Source organism: Balaenoptera borealis (genome assembly GCF_965194805.1).
Source record: "Balaenoptera borealis genome assembly, chromosome: 1".
NCBI classification, from domain to species: domain Eukaryota; kingdom Metazoa; phylum Chordata; class Mammalia; order Artiodactyla; family Balaenopteridae; genus Balaenoptera; species Balaenoptera borealis.
In genome coordinates this window covers 95,773,321-95,791,231 of record NC_138860.1, presented here as the reverse complement: position 1 = coordinate 95,791,231, position 17,911 = coordinate 95,773,321, and the positions used below count along the sequence as shown (strand labels likewise).

Genomic DNA, 17,911 nt, shown 5'->3' with positions numbered 1-17,911 from the left:
TCTCCGCATTTTACAGCTGAGGAAACTGAGTCAGAGTGGTTGCCTAAGGTTACATGTTGTTGGGATATGAACCTCAGGTCTGTCTGTATAGCATACATGGAGATTTACTACTATTGCCCCTTCAGTAAAGGACTTGCTGCCCTGCTGCCAAGAGTGTTGGTTCTAGTTGCCCCCAGCAGTTAGCTCCTTCAGGGACCCGTCAGCTTTTGGGACACAGTCATGCTCTTCTCAGGGGTGGCTGCTAGCCAATGGATGAGCAAGACCGTGGTTCACAAGCCTATAGCCCTTTTCTACGAACATGGAACTCCTCTAACAAGAATTTTGCCCCGGAGTGCCCCATTGGACTGGCAGAGGCTTTGTCAGGCCTGCTTCGCAGGCTGAGACCTCCTCTTGGCCAATCCTGCTTCCTGCCTTTTCCTTTAACAGGTGTTACTCCCTTATTGTACACTTAGCTCCATTTTAGCATCTGGTTCCCAGAGAATCCAGCTGGAACTCCCAAAGGTCTGACCCCTTAGCTCCTACTCATTCGACACTTTATCCTCACTTTCACTCACCCTTGAAGCAACATTGCTGCAGCCCAGAGAATGGCTTCTTATTGGTAGCCTTAGCTTCACCCCTTTCAGAGGAAAGCTACTAAGGTTTAAGGATTAGAGGAATTCCCCAACAGTTAGTTATCCTTGACTATTAGTTGCTCAATGCTCAAAGTCAGTGGCTAGCATTCAACTTTGAACTCTAAGTCCAAGTAAACAATTGCCCTCACTTTCTCCATTTCTCCCATGTCAATTCCACCCCTTTATCTGCCATAAAATGGGGTTGAGATATAGTTTTATTATATGTTGTGCTTAATGAGAATGCTTTATGATTCCTGTCTTTCATTTAAAAGCAGATGAGCACAAACAAAAAAAGAAAAAATGTATAAATTGTACTTCATCAAAATTTAAAACTGTGGGGACTTCCCTGGTGGCACAGTGGTTAAGAATCCGCCTGCCAATGCAGGAGACACTGGTTCGAGCCCTGGTCCGGGAAGATCCCACATGCCGCGGAGCAACTAAGCCCGTGTGCCACAACTACTGAGCCTGCGTGCTAGAGCCTGCGAGCCACAACTACTGAGCCCACGTGCCACAACTACTGAAGCCCGCATGCCTAGAGCCTGTGCTCCACAACAAGAGAAGCCACTGCAATGAGAAGCCAGTGCACTGCAACAAAGAGTAGCCCCCGCTCAACGCAACTAGAGAAAGCCCACACACAGCAACAAAGACCCAATGCAGCCAATAAATAAATAAATAAATAAATAAATTTATTAAAAAAAAATTTAAAACTGTGAAGCAAAGAGAATACTTCCTAATTAATTCTATGAGGTCAACATTACCCTAATACCAAAACAGATAAAGACATTACCCTAATACCAAAACAGATAAAGACATTACCCAAACAAAAACCAAAAAAATCTACAGACCAATATATTATACACCACAACCACATGGGATTTATCCCAGGTATGCAAGGCTAGTTCAACATTTGAAAATCTGTTAATGTAATCATCACATCAACAGGCTAAAAAAGAAAAATCACATGATGATATCAATAGATGCAGAAAAAGCATTTGACAAAATCCAACAGCAATTCATGATGAGAACACTCTGTAAGATAGGAATAGAGGGAAACTTAACCTGATAAAGAACATCTATAAAAACCTACATCTAATATCATACTTAATTGTGAGAAACTTGAATCTTCCCCAATAAGATCAGAAAGTAAGGATTCCCCTCTCACCAGTGCTTTTCAACATTGTACAGAAAGTACTACTTAATGCAATAAGACAAGAAAAGGTATACATTTTGGGAAGGAAGAAATAAAACTGTCCTTGTCTACAGACGGCATGATCATCTATCAATGTGTAGAAAATCTGAAAAAACTGACCAAAAAAAAAAGAAAAAATCCTCCTGGAACTAATTAGTAATTATAGCAAGGTTGCAAAATATAAGGTTAATATATAAAAGTCAGTCACCTTCCTATATACCATCAATGAACATGTGGAATTTGAAATTAAAAGCATGATGTCATTTACATAAGCACCACCCAAAAATGAAATACTTAAGTGTAACTCCAACAAAATATGTACAAGATCTATATAAGGAAAACTACAAAACTCTGATAAAAATATCAAAGAATTAAATAAATGGAGAGTTCCATTTATTTAATAAATTCCATGTTCATGAGTAGGAAGACAATATTGTCAAGATATTATTGTTCTTTCCAATAGTTCTTTCCAACTTGATCTATAGATTCAATGTGATCCCAATCAAAATCCTAGAAAATTATCTTGTGGTGTTGATAAACTGATTGCAAAAGTTATATGGAGAGACAAAAGACTCAGAAGAGCCAACACAACAGTGAAGGAGAAGAACAAAATCAAAGGACTAATAGTACCTGACTTCAGGACTTCTTAAAGCTACACTAATCAAGACAGTGTGGTATTGGCAAAAAAAAAATATACAAACAAGTCAATTGAACACAAAAGACAAAAGAAAGCCCAGAAATAGACCCACATAAATATAGTCAACTGATCTATCATAGAGGAGCAGACGCAATACAATGGAGCAAATGAAGTTTTTTCAACAAATGATGCTGTGACAATAAATATCCACAGGCAAAAAAATAATAATAATTTAGACATAGACTTTGTACCCTTCACAAAAATTAACAAAAATTGATCATAGACCTACATGTAAAACAAAAAACTATAGGAACTCCTGGAAGATAACACAGGAGAAAACTTAGACGACCTTGGATATGGCAATGACTTTTTAGATATAACATGAAAGGCATGATCCATGAAAGATATAATTTATAAGCTGGACTTCATTCAAATTGAAAATATCTGTTCTCTGAAAGAGAATGTCAAGAGAATGAGAAGACAAGTCACAGCCTAGGAGAAAATGCTTGCAAAAAAACATGTCTTATAAAGAACTGTTATCCAAAAGTACAAAGAACTCTTAAAACTCAATAAGAAAACAAACAATTACGAAGTGGGCCAAGGACCTGAACAAACACTCTACAAAGAAGATATACAGATGGAAAATAAGCATATGTAAAGATGCTCCACATCATACATCACCAGGAAATTGCAAATTAAAACAACTAAAAGATAACACCACGCACCTAGAATGGCCAAAATCCAAAACATTGACAAACCAAATGCTGTCAAGGATGTGGGACAACAGGAACCCTCATTCATTGCTGGTGGAGATGCAAAATGGTACAGCCGCTTTGGAAGACAGTTTGGTGGTTTCTTACAAAACTAACCATACTCCTACCATACAATTCAGCAATCATGCTCCTTGGTATTTACTCAAAGGAGTTGAAAACTTATATCCACACAAAAAAACTGCACACAGATGTTTATAGTATCTTTATCCATAATTACCAACACTTGGAAGCAACCAAGATGTCTTTCAGTAGGTGAATGGATAAATAAACTGTAGTACATCCAGACAATGAAATATCATTCAGTGCTAAAAAAAAAAAAAACTGAGTTATCAAACCATGAAAAGACATGGAGAAACCTTAAATGCATATTACTAAGTGAAAGAAGCCATAATGAAAAAGCTACATATTATATGATTCCAACAATATGACATCACAGAAAAGGCAAAACTATGGAGACAGTAAAAAGATCAGTGGTTGCCAGGGGCAAGAGGTGGGGAAGGATGAATAGAGCATAGTCAATTTTTAGGGCAGCAAAAATACTCTGTATGATACTGTTATGATGGATACATGCCATTATACATTTGTCCAAAACCGTAGACTGTACAGTACCAACAGTGAACCCTAATGTAAACTATGGACTTTGGGTGTGTGGACATGATGTGTCAGTGTAGGTTCCTCAATTGTAACAAAAGTACCACTCTGGTGGGGGATGTTGATAATGGGGGCATAATGCACTTTTGGAGGGGCAGGGAATATATGAGAATTCTGTACCTTCCTCTCTATTTTGCTGTGAACCTAAAACTGCTCTGAATAAAAATGAAGTCTTTTTCTAAAAAATTTAAAACTTTTGTGCTTCAAAGGACACTATCATGAAAGTGAAAATACAACCCACAAAATGGGAGAGATATTTGCAAACATATATCTGATAAGAAACTAGTATCCAGAACATATAAGGAAATCTTACAACTCAGCAATAAAAAGACAGATAACCCAAATAAAATGGGCAAAGAATTTGAATAGATATTTCTCAACAAAAATATACAAATAGTCAATAAATACATGAAAATGTTCAACATCATTAGTCATTAAGAAAATGCAAACCAAAACCACAATAGCATACTACTTCACACCCACTAGAATGGCTATAATTTAAAACAAAAAAGAAAGAAAGAAAGAAAAGCAAAGAAAGAACAGTAACAAGCATTGGAGAAGATGTGGAGAAATTGGAACTCTTATGCGTTGCTGCTAAGAGTGTAAAATAGTACAGCCACTTCAGAAAATGTTTGTCAGTTTCTTAGAAAGTTATACATAGAATTACAATATGACCGAGCAATTGACCTCTTCAGTATATACCTAAGAGAAATGAAAACATATATTTATACAAAAACTTGAGGGACTTCCCTGGTCATCCAGCAGTTAAGACTCCACCCTTCCACTGCAGGGGTGCGGGTTTGATCCCTGGTTGTGGAACTAAGATCCCACATGCCATGCAGTGTGGTCAAAAAAAAAAAAAAAAAAAAAAAAAACTTGTGGCTTCCCAGGCAGTCCAGTGGTTAAGACTCCATACTTCCACAGCAGGGGCTGCGGGTTCAATCCCTGGTAGGGAAACTAAGATCCCACATGCCGTGTGGCATAGCCAAAACAAAAAAAAAAACCAAACAAACAAAACTCATACACGAATGTTCATAGCAGCATTATTCATCATAGCCAAAAAAGTGAAAAGAACCCAAATGCACATCAACTGATGAATGGATAAACTGTAGTATATTCATACAATGGAATATTATTCAGCCATGAAAATTATTGAAGTATTGATATATGCTACAACATGGATGAACCTCGAAAACATTATGCTATGTGAAGAAGTTATAAACAGAAGGCAATATATTGTATAATTCAATTTATATTATATGTTCAGAATAGACAAATTTATAGAGACAGAAAGTAGATTAGTGTTTGCCAGGGGCTGGGATGAGAGAGAAATGGGAGTGACTGTTTAATGGGTACAGGGTTTCTTTTTGGGGTGATGAAAATGTTCTGGAGTTAGATAGTGGTGGTGGTTGCATAACTTTGTAAATATACTAAAAACCACTGAAATGTGTACTTTAAAGAGTAAGCTTTGTGGTATGTGAATTATAGCTCCAAAAAAAACCCCTAAAACTGTAAAATTTCTAAAAAAAAAAAAAAAACAGAAAAAACCTTTTGTGAACTTGGGTTAGGAAAAGATTTTCTAGAAATGGCACCAAAAGCACAATCCATAAAAGAAAAAAATTGATAAATTGGACTTCATCAAAATAAAATTTTTGATCTATGAAAGACGCTGCTAAGAGAATCAGATAACAAGCCATATACTTGGAGAAACTCTTTGTAGAACATGTATCTGATAAAGGACTCATGTCCAGAATATATAACAAACTCTAAAAACTCAATAATAAGAAAGCAAAGCCAGTTTTTTAAATGGGCTGAAGATTTGAACAGACACTTCAACAACAACAAAAAATTGGCAGATGGAAAATAAGTATATGAAAACATGCTCAGCATAATTAGTCATTAGGGAAATGCAAATTTAAAACCATAAGAGGTACCACTATGCATCTATTGGCATGGCTAAAATTAAAAAGATGGCCATACAAGTGTTGGCAAGAATATGTAACAGCTGAAACTTTCATGGTTCAACCATTTTAGAAGACTGTCTGGCAGGTTTTTATTATTTTTAAGTTAAACATATTCCCACCATACTCCAAGATATTGACCCAAAAGAAAAGACAAAACAAGTGCATAAAAGACTTGTATAAAAATGTTCATAACAACTTTATTTGTAATAGTCAAAAACTGGAAACAACACATATGCCTATCATCAGCAGAATGGAGAAACAAATGGTGGTCTATTCATACAACTGAGTACTACTCAGCAATGAAAAAGTATGAACTATTGATATACACAACAATACGGATGAATCTCAAAATACTTATGTCCAGCCAGACAAAAAAGGAGTACATATTGTATGATTCCATTTATATAAAATTTTAGAAAATGCAAACTAACCTATAGTGACAGAAAACAGATAAGTGGTTGCCAGAAGCAAGAAGGGGAAGAGGCAAGAGAGGGTGGAAAAGAGAGAATACAAAGGGCACAAGGGAACTTTCAGTGATGGATGTGTTCACTGTCTTGACTGTGGTAATGGTTTCATAGGTATGTTAAAACTTATAAAGTTGTGGGAGGGATAAATTAAGAGTTTGGGATTAACATATACACACTACCATATATAAAATAGATAACCAACTAGGACCTACTGTATAGCACAGGGAACTATACTCAATATTTTGTAATAATCTATAGGGGAAAAGAATCTGGAAAAAAAATAGATATATATGTATGTATAACTGAATCACTTTGGTGTACACCTGAAACTAATACAACATTGTAAATCAACTATACTTCAATAAAGCAATTAATTAATTTTTTAAACTTATAAAATTGTAAATTTTAAATATGTGCAGTTTATTTTATGTCAGTTATAACTCAGTAAAGCTAGAGAAAGAAAGAGCATACATGAGTGAAGATACAACTTATTGTACAATATCCTACAAGGTGGGAAAAGTCCCACTTAGATTCTGCTCCCAAGACTTTTAGTGCTTTAGGATGGAATGATCCCAGAAGGCCCAGAAAGCTGACCCTTCCCCAGGTCTTTTATACAAATTTTTCCCTTATTATTTTATACAAATTTTTCCCTTATTAAATTTTTCCCTATTCCCTTCGCTCACATCTTTCAAGCCCAGCTCAAATCTAATCTACTCCTTGAAACTTTCCTTGACTTCTCCAGGCAGGGTTTGTGGCTCAGTCTGTGCTCTCCTAACACCTGAGAATCCAGTAATGTATCCCCTTGACATCCTAGGAGACAAGATTCATGGTTTCAGCTGTTCCCCCCAAATCCTAAAGGTCCACCACTTGCACTGACTTCTCATTTTACTGAGACACAAATTTGATTCCAGCCAGTTATGAAGTCCCTACAGAGGAGGGACTGGAGGTAGGTAGGGGCTAGGTGAACTCATCATCTCAGCCTTCATAGCCCAACTCAGCTTGCTTGGTCTCTACTTGTTATAAAAGCTTTTTTTTCCCTTTAAGAAGAATTGACTACCCGATAAAAAGCTATCAGCTTGTGGTGGAAATGATGAGTGAATGAAGCAGTCCAAAAAAGCGATGGTTCTTAGCCAGAAAATAGCTTTATAAATTAATCTTTTATTAAGAATCTGGGTTTAAGACTGTGCGCCTGGTGTTTCGTGAATGTGGCTGGGGCAGCAGAGGGAGGTGAGTGGAGGCCACATCCAGTCCCTCCACCTTCCTTCAATACTTTGTTTTTAAACATTGGATTTTTATTTGAAAAAGAAGTTTGGTTTTACATTTAAAAACAACAGGATTGGGACTTCCTTGGTGGCACAGTGGTTAAGAATCCGCCTGCCAATGCAGGGGACACAGGTTCGAGCCCTGGTCCACGAAGATCCCACATGCCACGGAGCAACTAAGCCTGTGCACCACAACTACTGAGCCTGCGCTCTAGAGCCCGAGAGCCACAACTACTGAGCCTGCATACCACAACTACTGAAGCCCGTGTACCTAGAGCCCATGCTCCACAACTAGAGAAGCCACCGCAATGAGAAGTCCGTGCACCACAAAGAAGAGTAGCCCCCGCTCGCCGCAACTGGAGAAAGCCCCCGCACAGCAACAAAGACCCAACACAGTCAAAAATAAATAAATTTATTTTTTTTAAATGACAACATTGGGGGACCTTCAAGATGGTGGAGGAGTAAGACGTGGAGATCACCTTCCTCCCCACAAATACATCAAAAATACATCTACATGTGGAACAACCCCTACAGAACACCTACTGAACCCTGGCAGAAGACCTCAGACATCCCAAAAGGCAAGAAACTCCACACATACCTTGGTAGGGCAAAAGAAAAAAGAAAAAACAGAGACAAAAGAATAGGGACGGGACCTGCACCTCTGGGAGGGAGCTGTGAAGGAGGAAAAGTTTCCACACACTAGGAAGCCCCTTCACTGGTGGAGACGGGGGTGTGGGTGGGGGGAAGCTTCAGAGCCATGGAGGAGAGTGCAGCAACAGGAGTGCAGAGGGCAAAGCAGAGAGATTCCCACACAGAGGATTGGTGCCGACCAGCACTCACCAACCTGAGAGGATTGTCTGCTCACCTGCCAGGACAGGTGGGGGCTGGGAGCTGAGGCTCAGGCTTCAGAGGTGAGACCCCAGGGAGAGGACTGAGGTTGGCTGCATGAACACAGCCTGAAGGGGGCTAGTGCACCACAGCTAGTCAGAAGGGAGTCCAGGAAAAAGTCTGGAACTGCCTAAGAGTCAAGAGACCATTGTTTCGGGGTGCGCAAGGAGAGGGGATTCAGAGCACTGCCTAAAACGAACTTAAGAGATGGGCGCGAACCTCGGCTATCAGCGCAGACACCAGAGACGGGCATGAAACGCTAAGGCGGCTGCTGCAGCCACCAAGAATCCTGTGTGCAAACACAGGTCACTATCCACACCTCCCCTCCCAGGAGACTGTGCAGCAGGCCAGGGTCCTGTGATTCAGGGACAACTTCCCCAGGAGAACACACAGCGTGCCTCAGGCTGTTGCAACGTCATGCCGGCCTCTGCCGCTGCAGGCTCGCCCCACATTCCGTACCCCTCCCTCCCCTCGGCCTGAGTGAGCCAGAGCCCCCTAATCAGCTGCTCCTTTAACCCCATCCTGTGTGGGCGAAGAACAGACGCCAGAGGGCAACCTACATGCAGAGGCAGGGCCAAATCCAAAGCTGAACCCCAGGAGCTGTGCAAACAAAGAAGAGAAAGGGAAATCTCTGCTTGCAGCCTCAGAAGCAGCGGATTAAGTCTCCACAATCAACTGGATGTACCCTGCATCTGTGGAATACCCGAAGAGACAACAAATCATCCCAAAATTGAGGCGGTGGACTTTGGGAGCAACCGTAGACTTGGGGTTTGCTAGCTGCATCTAATTAGTTTCTGGTTTTATGTTTATCTTAGTTTAGTATTTAGAGCTTATTATCATTGGTAGATTTGTTTATTGATTTGGTTGCTCTCTTCCTTTTTTATATTTTTTTTTCCTTTTTCTTTTTTTGTAAGTGTGTATGTGTATACTTCTTTGTGTGATTTTGTCTGTATAGATTTGCTTTTACCATTTGTCCTAGGGTTCTGTCTGTCTAGGATTTTTTTGGTTTTTTGGGGGGGTTTTTTGGTAAAGTTTTTAGTGCTTGTTATCATTGGTGGATTTGTTTATTGGCTGGGTTGCTCTCTTCTTTCTTTCTTTATTACTTTTTTATTTTTTTATTTTAATTTTTTTTATTTTATTTTTTCTTTCTTCCTTTCTATTTCTTTTCTCCCTTTTCTTCTGAGCTGTGTGGCTGACAGGGTCTTGGTGCTCCAACCAGGTGTCAGGCCTGAGCCTCTGAGGTGGGAGACCCAAGTTCAGGATACTGGTCCACCAGAGACTTCCTGGCCCCACGTAATATCAATTGGCTAGAGCTCTCCCAGAGATCTCTGTCTCAATGCTAAGACCCAGCTCCACTCAATGACCACCAAGCTACACTGCTTGACACCCTATGCCAAACAACTAGCAAGACAGGAACACAACAACACCAATTAGCAGAGAGGCTGCCTAAAATCATAATAAGGTCACAGACACCCGAAAACACACCACCGGACACGGTCCTGCCCATCAAAAAGACAAGATCCAGGTTCATCGACCAGAACACAGGCACCAGTCCCCTCCACCAGGAAGCCTACACAACCCACTGAACCAACCTTACCCACTGGGGGAAGACACCAAAAGCAATGGGAACAACGAACCTGCAGGCTGCGAACAGGCGACCCCAAACACAGTAAGTTAAGCAAAATGAGAAGACAGAGAAATATGCAGCAGATGAAGGAGCAAGGTAAAAACCCACCAGACCAAACAAATGAAGAGGAAAGAGGTAGTCTATGTGAAAAAGAATTCAGAGTAATGATAGTAAAGATGATCCAAAATCTTGGAAATAGAATGGAGAAAATACAAGAAAGTTTCAACAAGGAAGTAGAAGAACTAAAGAACAAACAAAGAATGATGAAAAAAACAATAAATGAAATTAAAAATTCTCTAGAAAGAATCAATAGCAGAATAACTGAGGCAGAAGAACAGATAAATGGGGCTTCCCAGGTGGTGCAGTGGTTGAGAGTCTGCCTGCTAATGCAGGAGACACGGGTTCAAGCCCTGGTCTGGGAAGATCCCACATGCCACGGAGCAACTAGGCCCATGAGTCACAATTACTGAGCCTGCGCGTCTGGAGCTTGTGCTCCGCAACAAGAGAGGCCGCGAAAATGAGAGGCCCGCGCACCGCGATGAAGAGTGGCCCCCGCTTGCCGCAACCAGAGAAAGCCCTCGCACAGAAACGAAGACCCAACACAGCCAAAAATAAATAAATAAATAAATTTTTTAAAAAAAGAACGGATAAGTGACCTAAAAGATAAAATAGTGGAAGTAACTACTGCAGAGCAGAATAAAGAAAAAAGAATGAAAAGAACTGAGGACAATCTCAGAGACCTCTGGGACAACATTAAATGCACCAACATTCGAATTACAGGGGTCCCAGAAGGAGAAGAGAAAAGGAAAGGAACTGAGAAAATATTTGAAGAGATTATAGTTGAAAACTTCCTTAATATGGGAAAGGAAATAGTCAATCAAGTCCAGGAAGCGCAGAGAGTAACATACAGGATAAATCCAAGGAGAAACATGCCAAGAAACATTAATCAAACTACCAAAAATTAAATACAAAGAAAAAATATTAAAAGCAGCAAGGGAAAAGCAACAAATAACTTACAAGGGAATCCGCATAAGGTTAACAGCTGATCTTTCAGCAGAAACTCTGCAAGCTAGAAGGGAGCGGCAGGACATATTTCATGGGATGAAAGGGAAAAAACTGCAACCAATATTACTCTACCCAGCAAGGATCTTGTTCAGATTCAATGGAGAAATTAAAATCTTTACAGACAAGCAAAAGCTAAGAGAATTCAGCCCCACCAAACCAACTTTACAACAAATGCTGAAGGAACTTCTCCAGGAAGGAAACACAAAAGAAAGAAAAGACCTACAATAACAAGCCCAAAACAATTAAGAAAATGGGAATAGGAACATACATATTGATAACTACCTTAAATGTAAATGGATTACATGCTCCAACCAAAAGACATAGACTGGCTGAATAGATACAAAAACAAGACCTGTATATATGCTGCCTACAAGAGACCCATTTCAGACCTAGGGGCACATACAGACTGAAAGTGAGGGGATGGAAAAAGATATTGCATGCAAATGGAAATCAAAAGAAAGCTGGAGTAACAATTCTCATATCAGACAAAATAGACTTTCAAATAAAGACTATTACAAGAGACAAAGAAGGACACTACCTAATGATCAAGGGATCAATCCAAGAAGAAGATATAACAATTGTAAATATTTATGCACCCAACATAGGAGCACCTCAATACATAAGGCAAATGCTAACAGCCATAAAAGGGGAAATAGATAGAAACACAATCATAGTAGGGGACTTTAACACCCCACTTTCACCAATGGACAGATCATTCAAAATGAAAATAAATAAGGAAACACAAGCTTTAAATGACACATGAATCAAGATGGACTTAATTGATATTTAGAGGACATTCCATCCAAAACCAACAGAATACACTTTCTTCTCAAGTGCTCGTGGAACATTCACCAGGATAGATCATATCTTGGGTCACAAATCAAGCCTTGGTAAATTTAAGGAAATTGAAATTGTATCAAGTATCTTTTCCGACCACAACGCTATGAGACTAGATATCAATTACAGGACAAAAACTGTAAAAAATACAAACACATGGAGGCTAAACAATACACTACTTAATAACCAAGAGTTCACTGAAGAAATCAAAGAGGAAATCAAAAACTACCTAGAAACAAATCACAATGAAAACACGACGACCCAAAACCTTGGGATGTGACAAAAGCAGTTCTAAGAGGGACGTTTACAGAAATACAATCCTACCTCAAGAAATAAGAAAAATCTCAAATCAACAACCTAAAAATCAACCTCAAATCAACTTACACCTAAAGCAATTAGAGAAAGAAGACCAAAAAAACCCCAAAGTTAGCAGAAGGAAAGAAATCATAAAAATCAGATCAGAAATAAATGAAAAAGAAACGAAGGACATGACAGCAAAAATCAATAAAACTAAAGGCTGGTTCTTTGAGAAGATAAACAAAATTGATAAACTATTAGCCAGACTCATCAAGAAAAAAAGGGAGAAGACTCAAATCAACAGAAGTAGAAATGAAAAAGAAGTAACAACTGACACTGCAGAAATACAAAGGATCACGAGAGATTACTACAAGCAGCTATATGCCAATAAAATGGACAACCTGGAAGAAATGGACAAATTCTTAGAAAAGCACAACCCTCTGAGACTAAACGAGGAAGAAATAGAAAATATAAACAGACCAATCACAAGCACTGAAATTGAGACTGTGATTAAAAATCTTCCAACAAACAAAAGCCTAGGACCAGATGGCTTCACAGGCAAATTCTATCAAACATTTAGAGAAGAGCTAACACCTATCCTTCTCAAACTCTTCCAAAATATAGCAGAGGATGGAACACTCCCAAACTCATTCTATGAGGCCAGCATCACCCTGATACCAAAACCAGACAAAGATGTCACAAAGAAAGAAAACTACAGGCCAATATCACTGATGAACATAGATGCAAAAGTCTTCAACAAAATACTAGCAAACAGAATCCAGCAGCACATTAAAAGGATCATACACCATGATCAAGTGGTGTTTATCCTAGGAATGCAAGGATTCTTCAATATATGCAAATCAATCAATGTGATACACCATATTAACTAACTGAAGGATAAAAACCTTATGATCATCTCAGTAGATGCAGAAAAAGCTTTTGACAAAATTCAATGTCCATTTATGATAAAAACCCTCCAGAAAGTAGGCAAAGAGGGAACTTATTTCAACATAATAAAGGCCATATATGACAAACCCACAGCCAACATTGTTCTCAATGGTGAAAAACTGAAACCAGTTCCACTAAGATCAGGAACAAGCAAGGTTGCCCACTCTCACCACTATTATTCAACATAGTTTTGGGAGTTTTAGCCACAACAATCAGAGAAGAAAAAGAAATAAAAGGAATACAAATTGGAAAAGAAGTAAAACTGTCACTGTTTGCAGATGACATGATACTATACATAGAGAATCCTAAAGATGCTACCAGAAAACTACTAGAACTAATCAATGAATTTAGGAAAGTAGCAGGATACAAAATTAGTGCACAGAAATCTCTTGCATTCTTATACACAAATGATGAAAAACCTGAAAGAGAAATTAAGGAAATTCTCCCATTTGCCATTGCAACAAAAAGAATAAAATACCTAGGAATAAACCTACCTAAGGAGACAAAAGACCTGTATGCAGAAAACTATAAGACAATGATGAAAGAAATTAAAGATGATGCAAACAGATGGCGAGATATACCATGTTCTTGGATTGGAAGAATCAACATTGTGAAAATGACTACACGACCCAAAGCAATCTACAGATTCAGTGTAATCCCTATCAAACTTCCAATGGCATTTTTCACAGAACTAGAACAAAAAATTTCACAATTTGTATGGAAACACAAAAGACCCCGAATAGCCAAAGCAATCTTGAGAAAGAAAAACGGAGCTGGAGGAATCAGGCTCCCTGACTTCAGACTATACTACAAAGCTACAGTAATCAAGACAGTATGGTACTGGCACAAAAACAGAAATATAGATCAATGGAACAGCCCAGAGATAAATAGAGAACCCAGAGATAAACCCACGCACATATGGTCACCTTATCTTTGATAAAGGAGGCAAGAATATACAATGGAGAAAAGACAGCCTCTTCAATAAGTGGTGCTGGGAAAACTGGACAGCTACATGTAAAAGAAGGAAATTAGAACACTCCCTAACACCATACACAAAAATAAACTCAAAATGGATTAAAGACCTAAGTGTAAGGCCAGACACTATAAAACTCTTAGAGGAAAACATAGGCAGAACACTCTATGATGTAAATCACAACAAGATCCTTTTTGACCCACCTCCTAGAGTAATGGAAATAAAAAACAAAAATAAACAAATGGGGCCTAATGAAGCAAAAGCTTTTGCACAGCAAAGGAAAACATAAACAAGATGAAAAGACAACCCTCAGAATGGGAGAACATATTTGCAAACAAAGCAACTGACAAAGGATTAATCTCCAAAATATACAAGCAGCACATGCAACTCAATATCAAAAAAACAATCTAATCCAAAAATGGGCAGAAGACCTAAATAGACATTTCTCCAAAGAAGAAACACAGATTGCCAACAAACATATGAAAGGATGCTCAACATCACTAATTATTAGAGAAATGCAAATCAAAACTACAATGAGGTATCACTTCACACCAGTCAGAATGGCCATCATGAAAAAATCCACAAACAATAAATGCTGGAGAGGGTGTGGAGAAAAGGGAACCCTCTTGCACTGTTGGTGAGAATGTAAATGGATACAACCACTATGGAGAACAGTATGGAGGTTCCTTAAAAAACTAAAAATAGAACTACCATACGACCCAGCAATCCCACTACTGGGCATATACCCTGAGAAAACCATAATTCAAAAAGAGTCATGTACCACAATGTTCATTGCAGCTCTATTTACAATAGCCAGGACATGGAAGCAACCTAAGTGTCCATCATCAGATGGATGGATAAAGAAGATGTGGCACATATATACAATGGAATATTACTCAGCCATCAAAAGAAATGAAATTGAGTTATTTGTAGTGAGGTGGATGGACCTAGAGACTGTCATACAGAGTGAAGTAAGTCAGAAATAGAAAAACAAATACCATATGCTAACACATATATATGGAATCTGAAAAAAAAAAAAGATGGTTCTGAAGAATCTAGGGACAGGACAGGAATAAAGATGCAGATGTAGAGAATGGACTTGAAAACACGGGGAGGAGGAAGGGTAAGCTGGGACGAAGTGAGAGAGTGGCATGGACATATATACATTACCAAATGTAAAATAGCTAGCTAGTGGGAAGCAGCCGCATAGCACAGGGAGATCAGCTCGGTGCTTTTTGTCCACCTAGAGGGGTGGGATTAAGAGGGTGGGAGGGAGACGCCAGAGGGAGGAGATTTAGAAATATATGTATATGTATAGCTGATTCACTTTGTTATACAGCAGAAACTAACACACCATTGTAAAGCAATTATACTCCAATAAAGATGTTAAAAAATAAAATCTTAGCTGTACTTTACAGCATTTTATGGGGAGAAGTTATACACTACAGTGGCATTAACAGGATTGGAAATTTGAAAAGGCTTTGGGCCTTGCCCCTCAATAATGTCAAAAGCTCCCAGTAGCTCTAGTGAGTACTCATCACATTGCATTATAATTATGAGTCTAGACTCTAGAGCTAGATTGTCTGGGCTCAAATATCAGTTCAATTCATAGCTGGGCGGGTGACCTTGAACAGGTTGCTCAACCTCTGGGTCCCTCAATTTCGTCATCTTTAAAATGGCAAGTAAAATAGTGCCTGCCTAATAGAGTTGATTTAAATGATTCAATATGGCAATACATAAAAAGCACTTAAGTCAGTGTCTGGCCCATCAAAAAGTGCTCAATAAATGTTAGTAGTTAGTCTGAGGATTTCCTCTGGGGCAGAGTTTATTAGGGACCTTTTCAAAATTTTCTAGTTCTCCAGTGGCTCATATAGTTCTTGGCACATGCTGTGTGCTCAATAAGAGTTAAAAGAATGGGTGAATGACTCAGCAAGTGAATGAGTTATGGCTCTGCCACTTTGTTCCTAAAGCCAAAATTCCGTCTGGTATAATGGAGGCGTTTGGCTTGGCTTATCTGGTATCCAGACAGCATTAATGTGGTCAACGTCCCCACCACTGTCACTTTCTCCTTTGCTGTCAATTTGTAACTATGAGAATCATGGTGCTGTGACTGTGAAGGGGCAAGAGGAACAGAAAGGATGGTGGAGGATCATAGCTGTTCCCCATTTGGCCATCATGGTAGAAAGATGACGCCTAGAATCAGACAAAAGTCAACTAGAGCAGAGCTGCCTTGGGATTCAGCTGGCACCCTTGCCCCCCTAGAGTTTATTCTCAACCCAGCACCCCGAGTGACCCTATTAAAACCTAAATTAAATCATGTCACATGCCTGTACAAAACCCTCCAATGGCTCCTCATCTTATTTGGAATAAAACCCAAAACTATCACAATGGCCTACAAGGCCCTACATGCGCCAACCTGTGCTCTCTCTCCTGTCTCATCTCCTACCTTGCTCCTCTCCGCACACTGCACTCCAGGCTTCTTGCCGGATACTGACCTTCTGGCAGTCCTTCAAACACACCCAGAAGACCCCTGCTTGCAGTCTTTGCACTCTCTGTTCCCTCTGCCTGGTATGCTTTTCCCCAGCAATTCATGGTTCACTCTATCACTTCATTTAGGCCTCAGCTCAAATGCCACCTCCTCAGAGAAGCCTTCTTTGTCAACCTGTCTAAAACACATGAAGGCGGAGACTTCGTCTGTTTGATGCATTTCTCTATCCCCAACACCTTGTCGGGTGCCTAGCACATAGTACTCAATAAATACTTACTGACTATTAGGTGAAGAAAACCCCAGGAATCCACCTGCTTTCGGCTTCTGTTTCCCTCCCAGGGCTGGGTCCTCCCCACGTGGAAGCTTCTCCCCGTAGTGGGCTGTCTGTGTCCAGAGACGGTTCCTGCACCCCCAGGAGAATAAGGTGGATTCAAGTGTATTATTGGAACAAGAGGGAGCTGCTCCTTGGTGCGGAGACTCAGGGGTCTCTGGCTTGACAAAATGAATTCGCCTTTGCTGGTGTTTTTCAAGAAAAGATACAAAGTATAAGGTGTTAAAGAGACAGAAGTACTGATTATCGTGACCCATTACATCTAAAGTAATGGAGGGGGACAGAGACTGAAAAGAGAAAGAGAAGGAAAGATCTGAATCATTGGTGATGTTCTCCCTGGGGCAGGACTCAAGAATATGCATTTTAATAAGTCCCCTGAGTGATTCTTAAGTAACCAGCTTAAGACAGGTCTTTAGAAAGGCTTTTGGAGATTTAGTAAAGTGTAAGGCCATACATTACGTGAGAAAGGCATGGGCCATCACAGCCAAATAGACCTGGGTTCAAACACTGCCATCACTACTTATCATCTGTGTAACCCTCTGCTATTATTTAACGTCTCAGAACCCATTTCTAGTTAGAGTCAATAATGACATCTATCCTATTGCACGGTTGTGATGATTAAACCTCAACACATGTAATGTGCCTGGAACATAGTAGATACTTAATAGGTAGTAGTTTATTACTGTTGTCTTTTATGGCCTCTGTTTTCTGAGTGCTAACAACCTCCCTACAATGTTGTATTGACATTCTTACCCCTCTACTACGTGACCTCACAGAGGTGAAAACATATAGTCAAAAGGGCCAGTTCTTCTGCATATAGCAAAGTCTTCAGCCCATACCTTCCCTAGAATTCTTCTTCCCTCCTCTAGCATAGCTCAAGGAGCATATTTTTGCTTTTACCCA

General features: G+C 39.4%; 1 long non-coding RNA gene across 1 annotated transcript in view; it reads left to right on the top strand.

Moving 5' to 3' along the window:
- Nucleotides 1–1,406: 1,406 nt before the first annotated feature.
- The window catches only part of LOC309623663, a 128,270-nt gene continuing 111,765 nt past the window's right edge, over nucleotides 1,407–17,911 (top strand). Inside the window, exon 1 of the long non-coding RNA XR_014241443.1 lies at nucleotides 1,407–10,720. This is a non-coding gene — a long non-coding RNA (uncharacterized lncRNA). The remainder of the gene's footprint in view (nucleotides 10,721–17,911) is intronic.